Source organism: Drosophila suzukii, unplaced genomic scaffold, assembly GCF_043229965.1.
Source record: "Drosophila suzukii unplaced genomic scaffold, CBGP_Dsuzu_IsoJpt1.0 scf_4, whole genome shotgun sequence".
Lineage (NCBI taxonomy): Eukaryota > Metazoa > Arthropoda > Insecta > Diptera > Drosophilidae > Drosophila > Drosophila suzukii.
In genome coordinates, this window is record NW_027255927.1 from 1,768,088 (window position 1) to 1,789,186 (window position 21,099).

The window sequence follows — 21,099 nt, forward strand, 5'->3', positions numbered from 1 at the left end:
TCTGTCAGTCTGTCAGTCTGTCAGTCTGTCAGTCTGTCAGTCTGTCAGTCTGTCAGTCTGTCAGTCTGTCAGTCTGTCAGTCTGTCAGTCTGTCAGTCTGTCAGTCTGTCAGTCTGTCAGTCTGTCAGTCTGTCAGTCTGTCAGTCTGTCAGTCTGTCAGTCTGTCAGTCTGTCAGTCTGTCAGTCTGTCAGTCTGTCAGTCTGTCAGTCTGTCAGTCTGTCAGTCTGTCAGTCTGTCAGTCTGTCAGTCTGTCAGTCTGTCAGTCTGTCAGTCTGTCAGTCTGTCAGTCTGTCAGTCTGTCAGTCTGTCAGTCTGTCAGTCTGTCAGTCTGTCAGTCTGTCAGTCTGTCAGTCTGTCAGTCTGTCAGTCTGTCAGTCTGTCAGTCTGTCAGTCTGTCAGTCTGTCAGTCTGTCAGTCTGTCAGTCTGTCAGTCTGTCAGTCTGTCAGTCTGTCAGTCTGTCAGTCTGTCAGTCTGTCAGTCTGTCAGTCTGTCAGTCTGTCAGTCTGTCAGTCTGTCAGTCTGTCAGTCTGTCAGTCTGTCAGTCTGTCAGTCTGTCAGTCTGTCAGTCTGTCAGTCTGTCAGTCTGTCAGTCTGTCAGTCTGTCAGTCTGTCAGTCTGTCAGTCTGTCAGTCTGTCAGTCTGTCAGTCTGTCAGTCTGTCAGTCTGTCAGTCTGTCAGTCTGTCAGTCTGTCAGTCTGTCAGTCTGTCAGTCTGTCAGTCTGTCAGTCTGTCAGTCTGTCAGTCTGTCAGTCTGTCAGTCTGTCAGTCTGTCAGTCTGTCAGTCTGTCAGTCTGTCAGTCTGTCAGTCTGTCAGTCTGTCAGTCTGTCAGTCTGTCAGTCTGTCAGTCTGTCAGTCTGTCAGTCTGTCAGTCTGTCAGTCTGTCAGTCTGTCAGTCTGTCAGTCTGTCAGTCTGTCAGTCTGTCAGTCTGTCAGTCTGTCAGTCTGTCAGTCTGTCAGTCTGTCAGTCTGTCAGTCTGTCAGTCTGTCAGTCTGTCAGTCTGTCAGTCTGTCAGTCTGTCAGTCTGTCAGTCTGTCAGTCTGTCAGTCTGTCAGTCTGTCAGTCTGTCAGTCTGTCAGTCTGTCAGTCTGTCAGTCTGTCAGTCTGTCAGTCTGTCAGTCTGTCAGTCTGTCAGTCTGTCAGTCTGTCAGTCTGTCAGTCTGTCAGTCTGTCAGTCTGTCAGTCTGTCAGTCTGTCAGTCTGTCAGTCTGTCAGTCTGTCAGTCTGTCAGTCTGTCAGTCTGTCAGTCTGTCAGTCTGTCAGTCTGTCAGTCTGTCAGTCTGTCAGTCTGTCAGTCTGTCAGTCTGTCAGTCTGTCAGTCTGTCAGTCTGTCAGTCTGTCAGTCTGTCAGTCTGTCAGTCTGTCAGTCTGTCAGTCTGTCAGTCTGTCAGTCTGTCAGTCTGTCAGTCTGTCAGTCTGTCAGTCTGTCAGTCTGTCAGTCTGTCAGTCTGTCAGTCTGTCAGTCTGTCAGTCTGTCAGTCTGTCAGTCTGTCAGTCTGTCAGTCTGTCAGTCTGTCAGTCTGTCAGTCTGTCAGTCTGTCAGTCTGTCAGTCTGTCAGTCTGTCAGTCTGTCAGTCTGTCAGTCTGTCAGTCTGTCAGTCTGTCAGTCTGTCAGTCTGTCAGTCTGTCAGTCTGTCAGTCTGTCAGTCTGTCAGTCTGTCAGTCTGTCAGTCTGTCAGTCTGTCAGTCTGTCAGTCTGTCAGTCTGTCAGTCTGTCAGTCTGTCAGTCTGTCAGTCTGTCAGTCTGTCAGTCTGTCAGTCTGTCAGTCTGTCAGTCTGTCAGTCTGTCAGTCTGTCAGTCTGTCAGTCTGTCAGTCTGTCAGTCTGTCAGTCTGTCAGTCTGTCAGTCTGTCAGTCTGTCAGTCTGTCAGTCTGTCAGTCTGTCAGTCTGTCAGTCTGTCAGTCTGTCAGTCTGTCAGTCTGTCAGTCTGTCAGTCTGTCAGTCTGTCAGTCTGTCAGTCTGTCAGTCTGTCAGTCTGTCAGTCTGTCAGTCTGTCAGTCTGTCAGTCTGTCAGTCTGTCAGTCTGTCAGTCTGTCAGTCTGTCAGTCTGTCAGTCTGTCAGTCTGTCAGTCTGTCAGTCTGTCAGTCTGTCAGTCTGTCAGTCTGTCAGTCTGTCAGTCTGTCAGTCTGTCAGTCTGTCAGTCTGTCAGTCTGTCAGTCTGTCAGTCTGTCAGTCTGTCAGTCTGTCAGTCTGTCAGTCTGTCAGTCTGTCAGTCTGTCAGTCTGTCAGTCTGTCAGTCTGTCAGTCTGTCAGTCTGTCAGTCTGTCAGTCTGTCAGTCTGTCAGTCTGTCAGTCTGTCAGTCTGTCAGTCTGTCAGTCTGTCAGTCTGTCAGTCTGTCAGTCTGTCAGTCTGTCAGTCTGTCAGTCTGTCAGTCTGTCAGTCTGTCAGTCTGTCAGTCTGTCAGTCTGTCAGTCTGTCAGTCTGTCAGTCTGTCAGTCTGTCAGTCTGTCAGTCTGTCAGTCTGTCAGTCTGTCAGTCTGTCAGTCTGTCAGTCTGTCAGTCTGTCAGTCTGTCAGTCTGTCAGTCTGTCAGTCTGTCAGTCTGTCAGTCTGTCAGTCTGTCAGTCTGTCAGTCTGTCAGTCTGTCAGTCTGTCAGTCTGTCAGTCTGTCAGTCTGTCAGTCTGTCAGTCTGTCAGTCTGTCAGTCTGTCAGTCTGTCAGTCTGTCAGTCTGTCAGTCTGTCAGTCTGTCAGTCTGTCAGTCTGTCAGTCTGTCAGTCTGTCAGTCTGTCAGTCTGTCAGTCTGTCAGTCTGTCAGTCTGTCAGTCTGTCAGTCTGTCAGTCTGTCAGTCTGTCAGTCTGTCAGTCTGTCAGTCTGTCAGTCTGTCAGTCTGTCAGTCTGTCAGTCTGTCAGTCTGTCAGTCTGTCAGTCTGTCAGTCTGTCAGTCTGTCAGTCTGTCAGTCTGTCAGTCTGTCAGTCTGTCAGTCTGTCAGTCTGTCAGTCTGTCAGTCTGTCAGTCTGTCAGTCTGTCAGTCTGTCAGTCTGTCAGTCTGTCAGTCTGTCAGTCTGTCAGTCTGTCAGTCTGTCAGTCTGTCAGTCTGTCAGTCTGTCAGTCTGTCAGTCTGTCAGTCTGTCAGTCTGTCAGTCTGTCAGTCTGTCAGTCTGTCAGTCTGTCAGTCTGTCAGTCTGTCAGTCTGTCAGTCTGTCAGTCTGTCAGTCTGTCAGTCTGTCAGTCTGTCAGTCTGTCAGTCTGTCAGTCTGTCAGTCTGTCAGTCTGTCAGTCTGTCAGTCTGTCAGTCTGTCAGTCTGTCAGTCTGTCAGTCTGTCAGTCTGTCAGTCTGTCAGTCTGTCAGTCTGTCAGTCTGTCAGTCTGTCAGTCTGTCAGTCTGTCAGTCTGTCAGTCTGTCAGTCTGTCAGTCTGTCAGTCTGTCAGTCTGTCAGTCTGTCAGTCTGTCAGTCTGTCAGTCTGTCAGTCTGTCAGTCTGTCAGTCTGTCAGTCTGTCAGTCTGTCAGTCTGTCAGTCTGTCAGTCTGTCAGTCTGTCAGTCTGTCAGTCTGTCAGTCTGTCAGTCTGTCAGTCTGTCAGTCTGTCAGTCTGTCAGTCTGTCAGTCTGTCAGTCTGTCAGTCTGTCAGTCTGTCAGTCTGTCAGTCTGTCAGTCTGTCAGTCTGTCAGTCTGTCAGTCTGTCAGTCTGTCAGTCTGTCAGTCTGTCAGTCTGTCAGTCTGTCAGTCTGTCAGTCTGTCAGTCTGTCAGTCTGTCAGTCTGTCAGTCTGTCAGTCTGTCAGTCTGTCAGTCTGTCAGTCTGTCAGTCTGTCAGTCTGTCAGTCTGTCAGTCTGTCAGTCTGTCAGTCTGTCAGTCTGTCAGTCTGTCAGTCTGTCAGTCTGTCAGTCTGTCAGTCTGTCAGTCTGTCAGTCTGTCAGTCTGTCAGTCTGTCAGTCTGTCAGTCTGTCAGTCTGTCAGTCTGTCAGTCTGTCAGTCTGTCAGTCTGTCAGTCTGTCAGTCTGTCAGTCTGTCAGTCTGTCAGTCTGTCAGTCTGTCAGTCTGTCAGTCTGTCAGTCTGTCAGTCTGTCAGTCTGTCAGTCTGTCAGTCTGTCAGTCTGTCAGTCTGGTCAGTCTGTCAGTCTGTCAGTCTGTCAGTCTGTCAGTCTGTCAGTCTGTCAGTCTGTCAGTCTGTCAGTCTGTCAGTCTGTCAGTCTGTCAGTCTGTCAGTCTGTCAGTCTGTCAGTCTGTCAGTCTGTCAGTCTGTCAGTCTGTCAGTCTGTCAGTCTGTCAGTCTGTCAGTCTGTCAGTCTGTCAGTCTGTCAGTCTGTCAGTCTGTCAGTCTGTCAGTCTGTCAGTCTGTCAGTCTGTCAGTCTGTCAGTCTGTCAGTCTGTCAGTCTGTCAGTCTGTCAGTCTGTCAGTCTGTCAGTCTGTCAGTCTGTCAGTCTGTCAGTCTGTCAGTCTGTCAGTCTGTCAGTCTGTCAGTCTGTCAGTCTGTCAGTCTGTCAGTCTGTCAGTCTGTCAGTCTGTCAGTCTGTCAGTCTGTCAGTCTGTCAGTCTGTCAGTCTGTCAGTCTGTCAGTCTGTCAGTCTGTCAGTCTGTCAGTCTGTCAGTCTGTCAGTCTGTCAGTCTGTCAGTCTGTCAGTCTGTCAGTCTGTCAGTCTGTCAGTCTGTCAGTCTGTCAGTCTGTCAGTCTGTCAGTCTGTCAGTCTGTCAGTCTGTCAGTCTGTCAGTCTGTCAGTCTGTCAGTCTGTCAGTCTGTCAGTCTGTCAGTCTGTCAGTCTGTCAGTCTGTCAGTCTGTCAGTCTGTCAGTCTGTCAGTCTGTCAGTCTGTCAGTCTGTCAGTCTGTCAGTCTGTCAGTCTGTCAGTCTGTCAGTCTGTCAGTCTGTCAGTCTGTCAGTCTGTCAGTCTGTCAGTCTGTCAGTCTGTCAGTCTGTCAGTCTGTCAGTCTGTCAGTCTGTCAGTCTGTCAGTCTGTCAGTCTGTCAGTCTGTCAGTCTGTCAGTCTGTCAGTCTGTCAGTCTGTCAGTCTGTCAGTCTGTCAGTCTGTCAGTCTGTCAGTCTGTCAGTCTGTCAGTCTGTCAGTCTGTCAGTCTGTCAGTCTGTCAGTCTGTCAGTCTGTCAGTCTGTCAGTCTGTCAGTCTGTCAGTCTGTCAGTCTGTCAGTCTGTCAGTCTGTCAGTCTGTCAGTCTGTCAGTCTGTCAGTCTGTCAGTCTGTCAGTCTGTCAGTCTGTCAGTCTGTCAGTCTGTCAGTCTGTCAGTCTGTCAGTCTGTCAGTCTGTCAGTCTGTCAGTCTGTCAGTCTGTCAGTCTGTCAGTCTGTCAGTCTGTCAGTCTGTCAGTCTGTCAGTCTGTCAGTCTGTCAGTCTGTCAGTCTGTCAGTCTGTCAGTCTGTCAGTCTGTCAGTCTGTCAGTCTGTCAGTCTGTCAGTCTGTCAGTCTGTCAGTCTGTCAGTCTGTCAGTCTGTCAGTCTGTCAGTCTGTCAGTCTGTCAGTCTGTCAGTCTGTCAGTCTGTCAGTCTGTCAGTCTGTCAGTCTGTCAGTCTGTCAGTCTGTCAGTCTGTCAGTCTGTCAGTCTGTCAGTCTGTCAGTCTGTCAGTCTGTCAGTCTGTCAGTCTGTCAGTCTGTCAGTCTGTCAGTCTGTCAGTCTGTCAGTCTGTCAGTCTGTCAGTCTGTCAGTCTGTCAGTCTGTCAGTCTGTCAGTCTGTCAGTCTGTCAGTCTGTCAGTCTGTCAGTCTGTCAGTCTGTCAGTCTGTCAGTCTGTCAGTCTGTCAGTCTGTCAGTCTGTCAGTCTGTCAGTCTGTCAGTCTGTCAGTCTGTCAGTCTGTCAGTCTGTCAGTCTGTCAGTCTGTCAGTCTGTCAGTCTGTCAGTCTGTCAGTCTGTCAGTCTGTCAGTCTGTCAGTCTGTCAGTCTGTCAGTCTGTCAGTCTGTCAGTCTGTCAGTCTGTCAGTCTGTCAGTCTGTCAGTCTGTCAGTCTGTCAGTCTGTCAGTCTGTCAGTCTGTCAGTCTGTCAGTCTGTCAGTCTGTCAGTCTGTCAGTCTGTCAGTCTGTCAGTCTGTCAGTCTGTCAGTCTGTCAGTCTGTCAGTCTGTCAGTCTGTCAGTCTGTCAGTCTGTCAGTCTGTCAGTCTGTCAGTCTGTCAGTCTGTCAGTCTGTCAGTCTGTCAGTCTGTCAGTCTGTCAGTCTGTCAGTCTGTCAGTCTGTCAGTCTGTCAGTCTGTCAGTCTGTCAGTCTGTCAGTCTGTCAGTCTGTCAGTCTGTCAGTCTGTCAGTCTGTCAGTCTGTCAGTCTGTCAGTCTGTCAGTCTGTCAGTCTGTCAGTCTGTCAGTCTGTCAGTCTGTCAGTCTGTCAGTCTGTCAGTCTGTCAGTCTGTCAGTCTGTCAGTCTGTCAGTCTGTCAGTCTGTCAGTCTGTCAGTCTGTCAGTCTGTCAGTCTGTCAGTCTGTCAGTCTGTCAGTCTGTCAGTCTGTCAGTCTGTCAGTCTGTCAGTCTGTCAGTCTGTCAGTCTGTCAGTCTGTCAGTCTGTCAGTCTGTCAGTCTGTCAGTCTGTCAGTCTGTCAGTCTGTCAGTCTGTCAGTCTGTCAGTCTGTCAGTCTGTCAGTCTGTCAGTCTGTCAGTCTGTCAGTCTGTCAGTCTGTCAGTCTGTCAGTCTGTCAGTCTGTCAGTCTGTCAGTCTGTCAGTCTGTCAGTCTGTCAGTCTGTCAGTCTGTCAGTCTGTCAGTCTGTCAGTCTGTCAGTCTGTCAGTCTGTCAGTCTGTCAGTCTGTCAGTCTGTCAGTCTGTCAGTCTGTCAGTCTGTCAGTCTGTCAGTCTGTCAGTCTGTCAGTCTGTCAGTCTGTCAGTCTGTCAGTCTGTCAGTCTGTCAGTCTGTCAGTCTGTCAGTCTGTCAGTCTGTCAGTCTGTCAGTCTGTCAGTCTGTCAGTCTGTCAGTCTGTCAGTCTGTCAGTCTGTCAGTCTGTCAGTCTGTCAGTCTGTCAGTCTGTCAGTCTGTCAGTCTGTCAGTCTGTCAGTCTGTCAGTCTGTCAGTCTGTCAGTCTGTCAGTCTGTCAGTCTGTCAGTCTGTCAGTCTGTCAGTCTGTCAGTCTGTCAGTCTGTCAGTCTGTCAGTCTGTCAGTCTGTCAGTCTGTCAGTCTGTCAGTCTGTCAGTCTGTCAGTCTGTCAGTCTGTCAGTCTGTCAGTCTGTCAGTCTGTCAGTCTGTCAGTCTGTCAGTCTGTCAGTCTGTCAGTCTGTCAGTCTGTCAGTCTGTCAGTCTGTCAGTCTGTCAGTCTGTCAGTCTGTCAGTCTGTCAGTCTGTCAGTCTGTCAGTCTGTCAGTCTGTCAGTCTGTCAGTCTGTCAGTCTGTCAGTCTGTCAGTCTGTCAGTCTGTCAGTCTGTCAGTCTGTCAGTCTGTCAGTCTGTCAGTCTGTCAGTCTGTCAGTCTGTCAGTCTGTCAGTCTGTCAGTCTGTCAGTCTGTCAGTCTGTCAGTCTGTCAGTCTGTCAGTCTGTCAGTCTGTCAGTCTGTCAGTCTGTCAGTCTGTCAGTCTGTCAGTCTGTCAGTCTGTCAGTCTGTCAGTCTGTCAGTCTGTCAGTCTGTCAGTCTGTCAGTCTGTCAGTCTGTCAGTCTGTCAGTCTGTCAGTCTGTCAGTCTGTCAGTCTGTCAGTCTGTCAGTCTGTCAGTCTGTCAGTCTGTCAGTCTGTCAGTCTGTCAGTCTGTCAGTCTGTCAGTCTGTCAGTCTGTCAGTCTGTCAGTCTGTCAGTCTGTCAGTCTGTCAGTCTGTCAGTCTGTCAGTCTGTCAGTCTGTCAGTCTGTCAGTCTGTCAGTCTGTCAGTCTGTCAGTCTGTCAGTCTGTCAGTCTGTCAGTCTGTCAGTCTGTCAGTCTGTCAGTCTGTCAGTCTGTCAGTCTGTCAGTCTGTCAGTCTGTCAGTCTGTCAGTCTGTCAGTCTGTCAGTCTGTCAGTCTGTCAGTCTGTCAGTCTGTCAGTCTGTCAGTCTGTCAGTCTGTCAGTCTGTCAGTCTGTCAGTCTGTCAGTCTGTCAGTCTGTCAGTCTGTCAGTCTGTCAGTCTGTCAGTCTGTCAGTCTGTCAGTCTGTCAGTCTGTCAGTCTGTCAGTCTGTCAGTCTGTCAGTCTGTCAGTCTGTCAGTCTGTCAGTCTGTCAGTCTGTCAGTCTGTCAGTCTGTCAGTCTGTCAGTCTGTCAGTCTGTCAGTCTGTCAGTCTGTCAGTCTGTCAGTCTGTCAGTCTGTCAGTCTGTCAGTCTGTCAGTCTGTCAGTCTGTCAGTCTGTCAGTCTGTCAGTCTGTCAGTCTGTCAGTCTGTCAGTCTGTCAGTCTGTCAGTCTGTCAGTCTGTCAGTCTGTCAGTCTGTCAGTCTGTCAGTCTGTCAGTCTGTCAGTCTGTCAGTCTGTCAGTCTGTCAGTCTGTCAGTCTGTCAGTCTGTCAGTCTGTCAGTCTGTCAGTCTGTCAGTCTGTCAGTCTGTCAGTCTGTCAGTCTGTCAGTCTGTCAGTCTGTCAGTCTGTCAGTCTGTCAGTCTGTCAGTCTGTCAGTCTGTCAGTCTGTCAGTCTGTCAGTCTGTCAGTCTGTCAGTCTGTCAGTCTGTCAGTCTGTCAGTCTGTCAGTCTGTCAGTCTGTCAGTCTGTCAGTCTGTCAGTCTGTCAGTCTGTCAGTCTGTCAGTCTGTCAGTCTCTGTCAGTCTGTCAGTCTGTCAGTCTGTCAGTCTGTCAGTCTGTCAGTCTGTCAGTCTGTCAGTCTGTCAGTCTGTCAGTCTGTCAGTCTGTCAGTCTGTCAGTCTGTCAGTCTGTCAGTCTGTCAGTCTGTCAGTCTGTCAGTCTGTCAGTCTGTCAGTCTGTCAGTCTGTCAGTCTGTCAGTCTGTCAGTCTGTCAGTCTGTCAGTCTGTCAGTCTGTCAGTCTGTCAGTCTGTCAGTCTGTCAGTCTGTCAGTCTGTCAGTCTGTCAGTCTGTCAGTCTGTCAGTCTGTCAGTCTGTCAGTCTGTCAGTCTGTCAGTCTGTCAGTCTGTCAGTCTGTCAGTCTGTCAGTCTGTCAGTCTGTCAGTCTGTCAGTCTGTCAGTCTGTCAGTCTGTCAGTCTGTCAGTCTGTCAGTCTGTCAGTCTGTCAGTCTGTCAGTCTGTCAGTCTGTCAGTCTGTCAGTCTGTCAGTCTGTCAGTCTGTCAGTCTGTCAGTCTGTCAGTCTGTCAGTCTGTCAGTCTGTCAGTCTGTCAGTCTGTCAGTCTGTCAGTCTGTCAGTCTGTCAGTCTGTCAGTCTGTCAGTCTGTCAGTCTGTCAGTCTGTCAGTCTGTCAGTCTGTCAGTCTGTCAGTCTGTCAGTCTGTCAGTCTGTCAGTCTGTCAGTCTGTCAGTCTGTCAGTCTGTCAGTCTGTCAGTCTGTCAGTCTGTCAGTCTGTCAGTCTGTCAGTCTGTCAGTCTGTCAGTCTGTCAGTCTGTCAGTCTGTCAGTCTGTCAGTCTGTCAGTCTGTCAGTCTGTCAGTCTGTCAGTCTGTCAGTCTGTCAGTCTGTCAGTCTGTCAGTCTGTCAGTCTGTCAGTCTGTCAGTCTGTCAGTCTGTCAGTCTGTCAGTCTGTCAGTCTGTCAGTCTGTCAGTCTGTCAGTCTGTCAGTCTGTCAGTCTGTCAGTCTGTCAGTCTGTCAGTCTGTCAGTCTGTCAGTCTGTCAGTCTGTCAGTCTGTCAGTCTGTCAGTCTGTCAGTCTGTCAGTCTGTCAGTCTGTCAGTCTGTCAGTCTGTCAGTCTGTCAGTCTGTCAGTCTGTCAGTCTGTCAGTCTGTCAGTCTGTCAGTCTGTCAGTCTGTCAGTCTGTCAGTCTGTCAGTCTGTCAGTCTGTCAGTCTGTCAGTCTGTCAGTCTGTCAGTCTGTCAGTCTGTCAGTCTGTCAGTCTGTCAGTCTGTCAGTCTGTCAGTCTGTCAGTCTGTCAGTCTGTCAGTCTGTCAGTCTGTCAGTCTGTCAGTCTGTCAGTCTGTCAGTCTGTCAGTCTGTCAGTCTGTCAGTCTGTCAGTCTGTCAGTCTGTCAGTCTGTCAGTCTGTCAGTCTGTCAGTCTGTCAGTCTGTCAGTCTGTCAGTCTGTCAGTCTGTCAGTCTGTCAGTCTGTCAGTCTGTCAGTCTGTCAGTCTGTCAGTCTGTCAGTCTGTCAGTCTGTCAGTCTGTCAGTCTGTCAGTCTGTCAGTCTGTCAGTCTGTCAGTCTGTCAGTCTGTCAGTCTGTCAGTCTGTCAGTCTGTCAGTCTGTCAGTCTGTCAGTCTGTCAGTCTGTCAGTCTGTCAGTCTGTCAGTCTGTCAGTCTGTCAGTCTGTCAGTCTGTCAGTCTGTCAGTCTGTCAGTCTGTCAGTCTGTCAGTCTGTCAGTCTGTCAGTCTGTCAGTCTGTCAGTCTGTCAGTCTGTCAGTCTGTCAGTCTGTCAGTCTGTCAGTCTGTCAGTCTGTCAGTCTGTCAGTCTGTCAGTCTGTCAGTCTGTCAGTCTGTCAGTCTGTCAGTCTGTCAGTCTGTCAGTCTGTCAGTCTGTCAGTCTGTCAGTCTGTCAGTCTGTCAGTCTGTCAGTCTGTCAGTCTGTCAGTCTGTCAGTCTGTCAGTCTGTCAGTCTGTCAGTCTGTCAGTCTGTCAGTCTGTCAGTCTGTCAGTCTGTCAGTCTGTCAGTCTGTCAGTCTGTCAGTCTGTCAGTCTGTCAGTCTGTCAGTCTGTCAGTCTGTCAGTCTGTCAGTCTGTCAGTCTGTCAGTCTGTCAGTCTGTCAGTCTGTCAGTCTGTCAGTCTGTCAGTCTGTCAGTCTGTCAGTCTGTCAGTCTGTCAGTCTGTCAGTCTGTCAGTCTGTCAGTCTGTCAGTCTGTCAGTCTGTCAGTCTGTCAGTCTGTCAGTCTGTCAGTCTGTCAGTCTGTCAGTCTGTCAGTCTGTCAGTCTGTCAGTCTGTCAGTCTGTCAGTCTGTCAGTCTGTCAGTCTGTCAGTCTGTCAGTCTGTCAGTCTGTCAGTCTGTCAGTCTGTCAGTCTGTCAGTCTGTCAGTCTGTCAGTCTGTCAGTCTGTCAGTCTGTCAGTCTGTCAGTCTGTCAGTCTGTCAGTCTGTCAGTCTGTCAGTCTGTCAGTCTGTCAGTCTGTCAGTCTGTCAGTCTGTCAGTCTGTCAGTCTGTCAGTCTGTCAGTCTGTCAGTCTGTCAGTCTGTCAGTCTGTCAGTCTGTCAGTCTGTCAGTCTGTCAGTCTGTCAGTCTGTCAGTCTGTCAGTCTGTCAGTCTGTCAGTCTGTCAGTCTGTCAGTCTGTCAGTCTGTCAGTCTGTCAGTCTGTCAGTCTGTCAGTCTGTCAGTCTGTCAGTCTGTCAGTCTGTCAGTCTGTCAGTCTGTCAGTCTGTCAGTCTGTCAGTCTGTCAGTCTGTCAGTCTGTCAGTCTGTCAGTCTGTCAGTCTGTCAGTCTGTCAGTCTGTCAGTCTGTCAGTCTGTCAGTCTGTCAGTCTGTCAGTCTGTCAGTCTGTCAGTCTGTCAGTCTGTCAGTCTGTCAGTCTGTCAGTCTGTCAGTCTGTCAGTCTGTCAGTCTGTCAGTCTGTCAGTCTGTCAGTCTGTCAGTCTGTCAGTCTGTCAGTCTGTCAGTCTGTCAGTCTGTCAGTCTGTCAGTCTGTCAGTCTGTCAGTCTGTCAGTCTGTCAGTCTGTCAGTCTGTCAGTCTGTCAGTCTGTCAGTCTGTCAGTCTGTCAGTCTGTCAGTCTGTCAGTCTGTCAGTCTGTCAGTCTGTCAGTCTGTCAGTCTGTCAGTCTGTCAGTCTGTCAGTCTGTCAGTCTGTCAGTCTGTCAGTCTGTCAGTCTGTCAGTCTGTCAGTCTGTCAGTCTGTCAGTCTGTCAGTCTGTCAGTCTGTCAGTCTGTCAGTCTGTCAGTCTGTCAGTCTGTCAGTCTGTCAGTCTGTCAGTCTGTCAGTCTGTCAGTCTGTCAGTCTGTCAGTCTGTCAGTCTGTCAGTCTGTCAGTCTGTCAGTCTGTCAGTCTGTCAGTCTGTCAGTCTGTCAGTCTGTCAGTCTGTCAGTCTGTCAGTCTGTCAGTCTGTCAGTCTGTCAGTCTGTCAGTCTGTCAGTCTGTCAGTCTGTCAGTCTGTCAGTCTGTCAGTCTGTCAGTCTGTCAGTCTGTCAGTCTGTCAGTCTGTCAGTCTGTCAGTCTGTCAGTCTGTCAGTCTGTCAGTCTGTCAGTCTGTCAGTCTGTCAGTCTGTCAGTCTGTCAGTCTGTCAGTCTGTCAGTCTGTCAGTCTGTCAGTCTGTCAGTCTGTCAGTCTGTCAGTCTGTCAGTCTGTCAGTCTGTCAGTCTGTCAGTCTGTCAGTCTGTCAGTCTGTCAGTCTGTCAGTCTGTCAGTCTGTCAGTCTGTCAGTCTGTCAGTCTGTCAGTCTGTCAGTCTGTCAGTCTGTCAGTCTGTCAGTCTGTCAGTCTGTCAGTCTGTCAGTCTGTCAGTCTGTCAGTCTGTCAGTCTGTCAGTCTGTCAGTCTGTCAGTCTGTCAGTCTGTCAGTCTGTCAGTCTGTCAGTCTGTCAGTCTGTCAGTCTGTCAGTCTGTCAGTCTGTCAGTCTGTCAGTCTGTCAGTCTGTCAGTCTGTCAGTCTGTCAGTCTGTCAGTCTGTCAGTCTGTCAGTCTGTCAGTCTGTCAGTCTGTCAGTCTGTCAGTCTGTCAGTCTGTCAGTCTGTCAGTCTGTCAGTCTGTCAGTCTGTCAGTCTGTCAGTCTGTCAGTCTGTCAGTCTGTCAGTCTGTCAGTCTGTCAGTCTGTCAGTCTGTCAGTCTGTCAGTCTGTCAGTCTGTCAGTCTGTCAGTCTGTCAGTCTGTCAGTCTGTCAGTCTGTCAGTCTGTCAGTCTGTCAGTCTGTCAGTCTGTCAGTCTGTCAGTCTGTCAGTCTGTCAGTCTGTCAGTCTGTCAGTCTGTCAGTCTGTCAGTCTGTCAGTCTGTCAGTCTGTCAGTCTGTCAGTCTGTCAGTCTGTCAGTCTGTCAGTCTGTCAGTCTGTCAGTCTGTCAGTCTGTCAGTCTGTCAGTCTGTCAGTCTGTCAGTCTGTCAGTCTGTCAGTCTGTCAGTCTGTCAGTCTGTCAGTCTGTCAGTCTGTCAGTCTGTCAGTCTGTCAGTCTGTCAGTCTGTCAGTCTGTCAGTCTGTCAGTCTGTCAGTCTGTCAGTCTGTCAGTCTGTCAGTCTGTCAGTCTGTCAGTCTGTCAGTCTGTCAGTCTGTCAGTCTGTCAGTCTGTCAGTCTGTCAGTCTGTCAGTCTGTCAGTCTGTCAGTCTGTCAGTCTGTCAGTCTGTCAGTCTGTCAGTCTGTCAGTCTGTCAGTCTGTCAGTCTGTCAGTCTGTCAGTCTGTCAGTCTGTCAGTCTGTCAGTCTGTCAGTCTGTCAGTCTGTCAGTCTGTCAGTCTGTCAGTCTGTCAGTCTGTCAGTCTGTCAGTCTGTCAGTCTGTCAGTCTGTCAGTCTGTCAGTCTGTCAGTCTGTCAGTCTGTCAGTCTGTCAGTCTGTCAGTCTGTCAGTCTGTCAGTCTGTCAGTCTGTCAGTCTGTCAGTCTGTCAGTCTGTCAGTCTGTCAGTCTGTCAGTCTGTCAGTCTGTCAGTCTGTCAGTCTGTCAGTCTGTCAGTCTGTCAGTCTGTCAGTCTGTCAGTCTGTCAGTCTGTCAGTCTGTCAGTCTGTCAGTCTGTCAGTCTGTCAGTCTGTCAGTCTGTCAGTCTGTCAGTCTGTCAGTCTGTCAGTCTGTCAGTCTGTCAGTCTGTCAGTCTGTCAGTCTGTCAGTCTGTCAGTCTGTCAGTCTGTCAGTCTGTCAGTCTGTCAGTCTGTCAGTCTGTCAGTCTGTCAGTCTGTCAGTCTGTCAGTCTGTCAGTCTGTCAGTCTGTCAGTCTGTCAGTCTGTCAGTCTGTCAGTCTGTCAGTCTGTCAGTCTGTCAGTCTGTCAGTCTGTCAGTCTGTCAGTCTGTCAGTCTGTCAGTCTGTCAGTCTGTCAGTCTGTCAGTCTGTCAGTCTGTCAGTCTGTCAGTCTGTCAGTCTGTCAGTCTGTCAGTCTGTCAGTCTGTCAGTCTGTCAGTCTGTCAGTCTGTCAGTCTGTCAGTCTGTCAGTCTGTCAGTCTGTCAGTCTGTCAGTCTGTCAGTCTGTCAGTCTGTCAGTCTGTCAGTCTGTCAGTCTGTCAGTCTGTCAGTCTGTCAGTCTGTCAGTCTGTCAGTCTGTCAGTCTGTCAGTCTGTCAGTCTGTCAGTCTGTCAGTCTGTCAGTCTGTCAGTCTGTCAGTCTGTCAGTCTGTCAGTCTGTCAGTCTGTCAGTCTGTCAGTCTGTCAGTCTGTCAGTCTGTCAGTCTGTCAGTCTGTCAGTCTGTCAGTCTGTCAGTCTGTCAGTCTGTCAGTCTGTCAGTCTGTCAGTCTGTCAGTCTGTCAGTCTGTCAGTCTGTCAGTCTGTCAGTCTGTCAGTCTGTCAGTCTGTCAGTCTGTCAGTCTGTCAGTCTGTCAGTCTGTCAGTCTGTCAGTCTGTCAGTCTGTCAGTCTGTCAGTCTGTCAGTCTGTCAGTCTGTCAGTCTGTCAGTCTGTCAGTCTGTCAGTCTGTCAGTCTGTCAGTCTGTCAGTCTGTCAGTCTGTCAGTCTGTCAGTCTGTCAGTCTGTCAGTCTGTCAGTCTGTCAGTCTGTCAGTCTGTCAGTCTGTCAGTCTGTCAGTCTGTCAGTCTGTCAGTCTGTCAGTCTGTCAGTCTGTCAGTCTGTCAGTCTGTCAGTCTGTCAGTCTGTCAGTCTGTCAGTCTGTCAGTCTGTCAGTCTGTCAGTCTGTCAGTCTGTCAGTCTGTCAGTCTGTCAGTCTGTCAGTCTGTCAGTCTGTCAGTCTGTCAGTCTGTCAGTCTGTCAGTCTGTCAGTCTGTCAGTCTGTCAGTCTGTCAGTCTGTCAGTCTGTCAGTCTGTCAGTCTGTCAGTCTGTCAGTCTGTCAGTCTGTCAGTCTGTCAGTCTGTCAGTCTGTCAGTCTGTCAGTCTGTCAGTCTGTCAGTCTGTCAGTCTGTCAGTCTGTCAGTCTGTCAGTCTGTCAGTCTGTCAGTCTGTCAGTCTGTCAGTCTGTCAGTCTGTCAGTCTGTCAGTCTGTCAGTCTGTCAGTCTGTCAGTCTGTCAGTCTGTCAGTCTGTCAGTCTGTCAGTCTGTCAGTCTGTCAGTCTGTCAGTCTGTCAGTCTGTCAGTCTGTCAGTCTGTCAGTCTGTCAGTCTGTCAGTCTGTCAGTCTGTCAGTCTGTCAGTCTGTCAGTCTGTCAGTCTGTCAGTCTGTCAGTCTGTCAGTCTGTCAGTCTGTCAGTCTGTCAGTCTGTCAGTCTGTCAGTCTGTCAGTCTGTCAGTCTGTCAGTCTGTCAGTCTGTCAGTCTGTCAGTCTGTCAGTCTGTCAGTCTGTCAGTCTGTCAGTCTGTCAGTCTGTCAGTCTGTCAGTCTGTCAGTCTGTCAGTCTGTCAGTCTGTCAGTCTGTCAGTCTGTCAGTCTGTCAGTCTGTCAGTCTGTCAGTCTGTCAGTCTGTCAGTCTGTCAGTCTGTCAGTCTGTCAGTCTGTCAGTCTGTCAGTCTGTCAGTCTGTCAGTCTGTCAGTCTGTCAGTCTGTCAGTCTGTCAGTCTGTCAGTCTGTCAGTCTGTCAGTCTGTCAGTCTGTCAGTCTGTCAGTCTGTCAGTCTGTCAGTCTGTCAGTCTGTCAGTCTGTCAGTCTGTCAGTCTGTCAGTCTGTCAGTCTGTCAGTCTGTCAGTCTGTCAGTCTGTCAGTCTGTCAGTCTGTCAGTCTGTCAGTCTGTCAGTCTGTCAGTCTGTCAGTCTGTCAGTCTGTCAGTCTGTCAGTCTGTCAGTCTGTCAGTCTGTCAGTCTGTCAGTCTGTCAGTCTGTCAGTCTGTCAGTCTGTCAGTCTGTCAGTCTGTCAGTCTGTCAGTCTGTCAGTCTGTCAGTCTGTCAGTCTGTCAGTCTGTCAGTCTGTCAGTCTGTCAGTCTGTCAGTCTGTCAGTCTGTCAGTCTGTCAGTCTGTCAGTCTGTCAGTCTGTCAGTCTGTCAGTCTGTCAGTCTGTCAGTCTGTCAGTCTGTCAGTCTGTCAGTCTGTCAGTCTGTCAGTCTGTCAGTCTGTCAGTCTGTCAGTCTGTCAGTCTGTCAGTCTGTCAGTCTGTCAGTCTGTCAGTCTGTCAGTCTGTCAGTCTGTCAGTCTGTCAGTCTGTCAGTCTGTCAGTCTGTCAGTCTGTCAGTCTGTCAGTCTGTCAGTCTGTCAGTCTGTCAGTCTGTCAGTCTGTCAGTCTGTCAGTCTGTCAGTCTGTCAGTCTGTCAGTCTGTCAGTCTGTCAGTCTGTCAGTCTGTCAGTCTGTCAGTCTGTCAGTCTGTCAGTCTGTCAGTCTGTCAGTCTGTCAGTCTGTCAGTCTGTCAGTCTGTCAGTCTGTCAGTCTGTCAGTCTGTCAGTCTGTCAGTCTGTCAGTCTGTCAGTCTGTCAGCTGTCAGTCTGTCAGTCTGTCAGTCTGTCAGTCTGTCAGTCTGTCAGTCTGTCAGTCTGTCAGTCTGTCAGTCTGTCAGTCTGTCAGTCTGTCAGTCTGTCAGTCTGTCAGTCTGTCAGTCTGTCAGTCTGTCAGTCTGTCAGTCTGTCAGTCTGTCAGTCTGTCAGTCTGTCAGTCTGTCAGTCTGTCAGTCTGTCAGTCTGTCAGTCTGTCAGTCTGTCAGTCTGTCAGTCTGTCAGTCTGTCAGTCTGTCAGTCTGTCAGTCTGTCAGTCTGTCAGTCTGTCAGTCTGTCAGTCTGTCAGTCTGTCAGTCTGTCAGTCTGTCAGTCTGTCAGTCTGTCAGTCTGTCAGTCTGTCAGTCTGTCAGTCTGTCAGTCTGTCAGTCTGTCAGTCTGTCAGTCTGTCAGTCTGTCAGTCTGTCAGTCTGTCAGTCTGTCAGTCTGTCAGTCTGTCAGTCTGTCAGTCTGTCAGTCTGTCAGTCTGTCAGTCTGTCAGTCTGTCAGTCTGTCAGTCTGTCAGTCTGTCAGTCTGTCAGTCTGTCAGTCTGTCAGTCTGTCAGTCTGTCAGTCTGTCAGTCTGTCAGTCTGTCAGTCTGTCAGTCTGTCAGTCTGTCTCTGTCAGTCTGTCAGTCTGTCAGTCTGTCAGTCTGTCAGTCTGTCAGTCTGTCAGTCTGTCAGTCTGTCAGTCTGTCAGTCTGTCAGTCTGTCAGTCTGTCAGTCTGTCAGTCTGTCAGTCTGTCAGTCTGTCAGTCTGTCAGTCTGTCAGTCTGTCAGTCTGTCAGTCTGTCAGTCTGTCAGTCTGTCAGTCTGTCAGTCTGTCAGTCTGTCAGTCTGTCAGTCTGTCAGTCTGTCAGTCTGTCAGTCTGTCAGTCTGTCAGTCTGTCAGTCTGTCAGTCTGTCAGTCTGTCAGTCTGTCAGTCTGTCAGTCTGTCAGTCTGTCAGTCTGTCAGTCTGTCAGTCTGTCAGTCTGTCAGTCTGTCAGTCTGTCAGTCTGTCAGTCTGTCAGTCTGTCAGTCTGTCAGTCTGTCAGTCTCTGTCAGTCTGTCAGTCTGTCAGTCTGTCAGTCTGTCAGTCTGTCAGTCTGTCAGTCTGTCAGTCTGTCAGTCTGTCAGTCTGTCAGTCTGTCAGTCTGTCAGTCTGTCAGTCTGTCAGTCTGTCAGTCTGTCAGTCTGTCAGTCTGTCAGTCTGTCAGTCTGTCAGTCTGTCAGTCTGTCAGTCTGTCAGTCTGTCAGTCTGTCAGTCTGTCAGTCTGTCAGTCTGTCAGTCTGTCAGTCTGTCAGTCTGTCAGTCTGTCAGTCTGTCAGTCTGTCAGTCTGTCAGTCTGTCAGTCTGTCAGTCTGTCAGTCTGTCAGTCTGTCAGTCTGTCAGTCTGTCAGTCTGTCAGTCTGTCAGTCTGTCAGTCTGTCAGTCTGTCAGTCTGTCAGTCTGTCAGTCTGTCAGTCTGTCAGTCTGTCAGTCTGTCAGTCTGTCAGTCTGTCAGTCTGTCAGTCTGTCAGTCTGTCAGTCTGTCAGTCTGTCAGTCTGTCAGTCTGTCAGTCTGTCAGTCTGTCAGTCTGTCAGTCTGTCAGTCTGTCAGTCTGTCAGTCTGTCAGTCTGTCAGTCTGTCAGTCTGTCAGTCTGTCAGTCTGTCAGTCTGTCAGTCTGTCAGTCTGTCAGTCTGTCAGTCTGTCAGTCTGTCAGTCTGTCAGTCTGTCAGTCTGTCAGTCTGTCAGTCTGTCAGTCTGTCAGTCTGTCAGTCTGTCAGTCTGTCAGTCTGTCAGTCTGTCAGTCTGTCAGTCTGTCAGTCTGTCAGTCTGTCAGTCTGTCAGTCTGTCAGTCTGTCAGTCTGTCAGTCTGTCAGTCTGTCAGTCTGTCAGTCTGTCAGTCTGTCAGTCTGTCAGTCTGTCAGTCTGTCAGTCTGTCAGTCTGTCAGTCTGTCAGTCTGTCAGTCTGTCAGTCTGTCAGTCTGTCAGTCTGTCAGTCTGTCAGTCTGTCAGTCTGTCAGTCTGTCAGTCTGTCAGTCTGTCAGTCTGTCAGTCTGTCAGTCTGTCAGTCTGTCAGTCTGTCAGTCTGTCAGTCTGTCAGTCTGTCAGTCTGTCAGTCTGTCAGTCTGTCAGTCTGTCAGTCTGTCAGTCTGTCAGTCTGTCAGTCTGTCAGTCTGTCAGTCTGTCAGTCTGTCAGTCTGTCAGTCTGTCAGTCTGTCAGTCTGTCAGTCTGTCAGTCTGTCAGTCTGTCAGTCTGTCAGTCTGTCAGTCTGTCAGTCTGTCAGTCTGTCAGTCTGTCAGTCTGTCAGTCTGTCAGTCTGTCAGTCTGTCAGTCTGTCAGTCTGTCAGTCTGTCAGTCTGTCAGTCTGTCAGTCTGTCAGTCTGTCAGTCTGTCAGTCTGTCAGTCTGTCAGTCTGTCAGTCTGTCAGTCTGTCAGTCTGTCAGTCTGTCAGTCTGTCAGTCTGTCAGTCTGTCAGTCTGTCAGTCTGTCAGTCTGTCAGTCTGTCAGTCTGTCAGTCTGTCAGTCTGTCAGTCTGTCAGTCTGTCAGTCTGTCAGTCTGTCAGTCTGTCAGTCTGTCAGTCTGTCAGTCTGTCAGTCTGTCAGTCTGTCAGTCTGTCAGTCTGTCAGTCTGTCAGTCTGTCAGTCTGTCAGTCTGTCAGTCTGTCAGTCTGTCAGTCTGTCAGTCTGTCAGTCTGTCAGTCTGTCAGTCTGTCAGTCTGTCAGTCTGTCAGTCTGTCAGTCTGTCAGTCTGTCAGTCTGTCAGTCTGTCAGTCTGTCAGTCTGTCAGTCTGTCAGTCTGTCAGTCTGTCAGTCTGTCAGTCTGTCAGTCTGTCAGTCTGTCAGTCTGTCAGTCTGTCAGTCTGTCAGTCTGTCAGTCTGTCAGTCTGTCAGTCTGTCAGTCTGTCAGTCTGTCAGTCTGTCAGTCTGTCAGTCTGTCAGTCTGTCAGTCTGTCAGTCTGTCAGTCTGTCAGTCTGTCAGTCTGTCAGTCTGTCAGTCTGTCAGTCTGTCAGTCTGTCAGTCTGTCAGTCTGTCAGTCTGTCAGTCTGTCAGTCTGTCAGTCTGTCAGTCTGTCAGTCTGTCAGTCTGTCAGTCTGTCAGTCTGTCAGTCTGTCAGTCTGTCAGTCTGTCAGTCTGTCAGTCTGTCAGTCTGTCAGTCTGTCAGTCTGTCAGTCTGTCAGTCTGTCAGTCTGTCAGTCTGTCAGTCTGTCAGTCTGTCAGTCTGTCAGTCTGTCAGTCTGTCAGTCTGTCAGTCTGTCAGTCTGTCAGTCTGTCAGTCTGTCAGTCTGTCAGTCTGTCAGTCTGTCAGTCTGTCAGTCTGTCAGTCTGTCAGTCTGTCAGTCTGTCAGTCTGTCAGTCTGTCAGTCTGTCAGTCTGTCAGTCTGTCAGTCTGTCAGTCTGTCAGTCTGTCAGTCTGTCAGTCTGTCAGTCTGTCAGTCTGTCAGTCTGTCAGTCTGTCAGTCTGTCAGTCTGTCAGTCTGTCAGTCTGTCAGTCTGTCAGTCTGTCAGTCTGTCAGTCTGTCAGTCTGTCAGTCTGTCAGTCTGTCAGTCTGTCAGTCTGTCAGTCTGTCAGTCTGTCAGTCTGTCAGTCTGTCAGTCTGTCAGTCTGTCAGTCTGTCAGTCTGTCAGTCTGTCAGTCTGTCAGTCTGTCAGTCTGTCAGTCTGTCAGTCTGTCAGTCTGTCAGTCTGTCAGTCTGTCAGTCTGTCAGTCTGTCAGTCTGTCAGTCTGTCAGTCTGTCAGTCTGTCAGTCTGTCAGTCTGTCAGTCTGTCAGTCTGTCAGTCTGTCAGTCTGTCAGTCTGTCAGTCTGTCAGTCTGTCAGTCTGTCAGTCTGTCAGTCTGTCAGTCTGTCAGTCTGTCAGTCTGTCAGTCTGTCAGTCTGTCAGTCTGTCAGTCTGTCAGTCTGTCAGTCTGTCAGTCTGTCAGTCTGTCAGTCTGTCAGTCTGTCAGTCTGTCAGTCTGTCAGTCTGTCAGTCTGTCAGTCTGTCAGTCTGTCAGTCTGTCAGTCTGTCAGTCTGTCAGTCTGTCAGTCTGTCAGTCTGTCAGTCTGTCAGTCTGTCAGTCTGTCAGTCTGTCAGTCTGTCAGTCTGTCAGTCTGTCAGTCTGTCAGTCTGTCAGTCTGTCAGTCTGTCAGTCTGTCAGTCTGTCAGTCTGTCAGTCTGTCAGTCTGTCAGTCTGTCAGTCTGTCAGTCTGTCAGTCTGTCAGTCTGTCAGTCTGTCAGTCTGTCAGTCTGTCAGTCTGTCAGTCTGTCAGTCTGTCAGTCTGTCAGTCTGTCAGTCTGTCAGTCTGTCAGTCTGTCAGTCTGTCAGTCTGTCAGTCTGTCAGTCTGTCAGTCTGTCAGTCTGTCAGTCTGTCAGTCTGTCAGTCTGTCAGTCTGTCAGTCTGTCAGTCTGTCAGTCTGTCAGTCTGTCAGTCTGTCAGTCTGTCAGTCTGTCAGTCTGTCAGTCTGTCAGTCTGTCAGTCTGTCAGTCTGTCAGTCTGTCAGTCTGTCAGTCTGTCAGTCTGTCAGTCTGTCAGTCTGTCAGTCTGTCAGTCTGTCAGTCTGTCAGTCTGTCAGTCTGTCAGTCTGTCAGTCTGTCAGTCTGTCAGTCTGTCAGTCTGTCAGTCTGTCAGTCTGTCAGTCTGTCAGTCTGTCAGTCTGTCAGTCTGTCAGTCTGTCAGTCTGTCAGTCTGTCAGTCTGTCAGTCTGTCAGTCTGTCAGTCTGTCAGTCTGTCAGTCTGTCAGTCTGTCAGTCTGTCAGTCTGTCAGTCTGTCAGTCTGTCAGTCTGTCAGTCTGTCAGTCTGTCAGTCTGTCAGTCTGTCAGTCTGTCAGTCTGTCAGTCTGTCAGTCTGTCAGTCTGTCAGTCTGTCAGT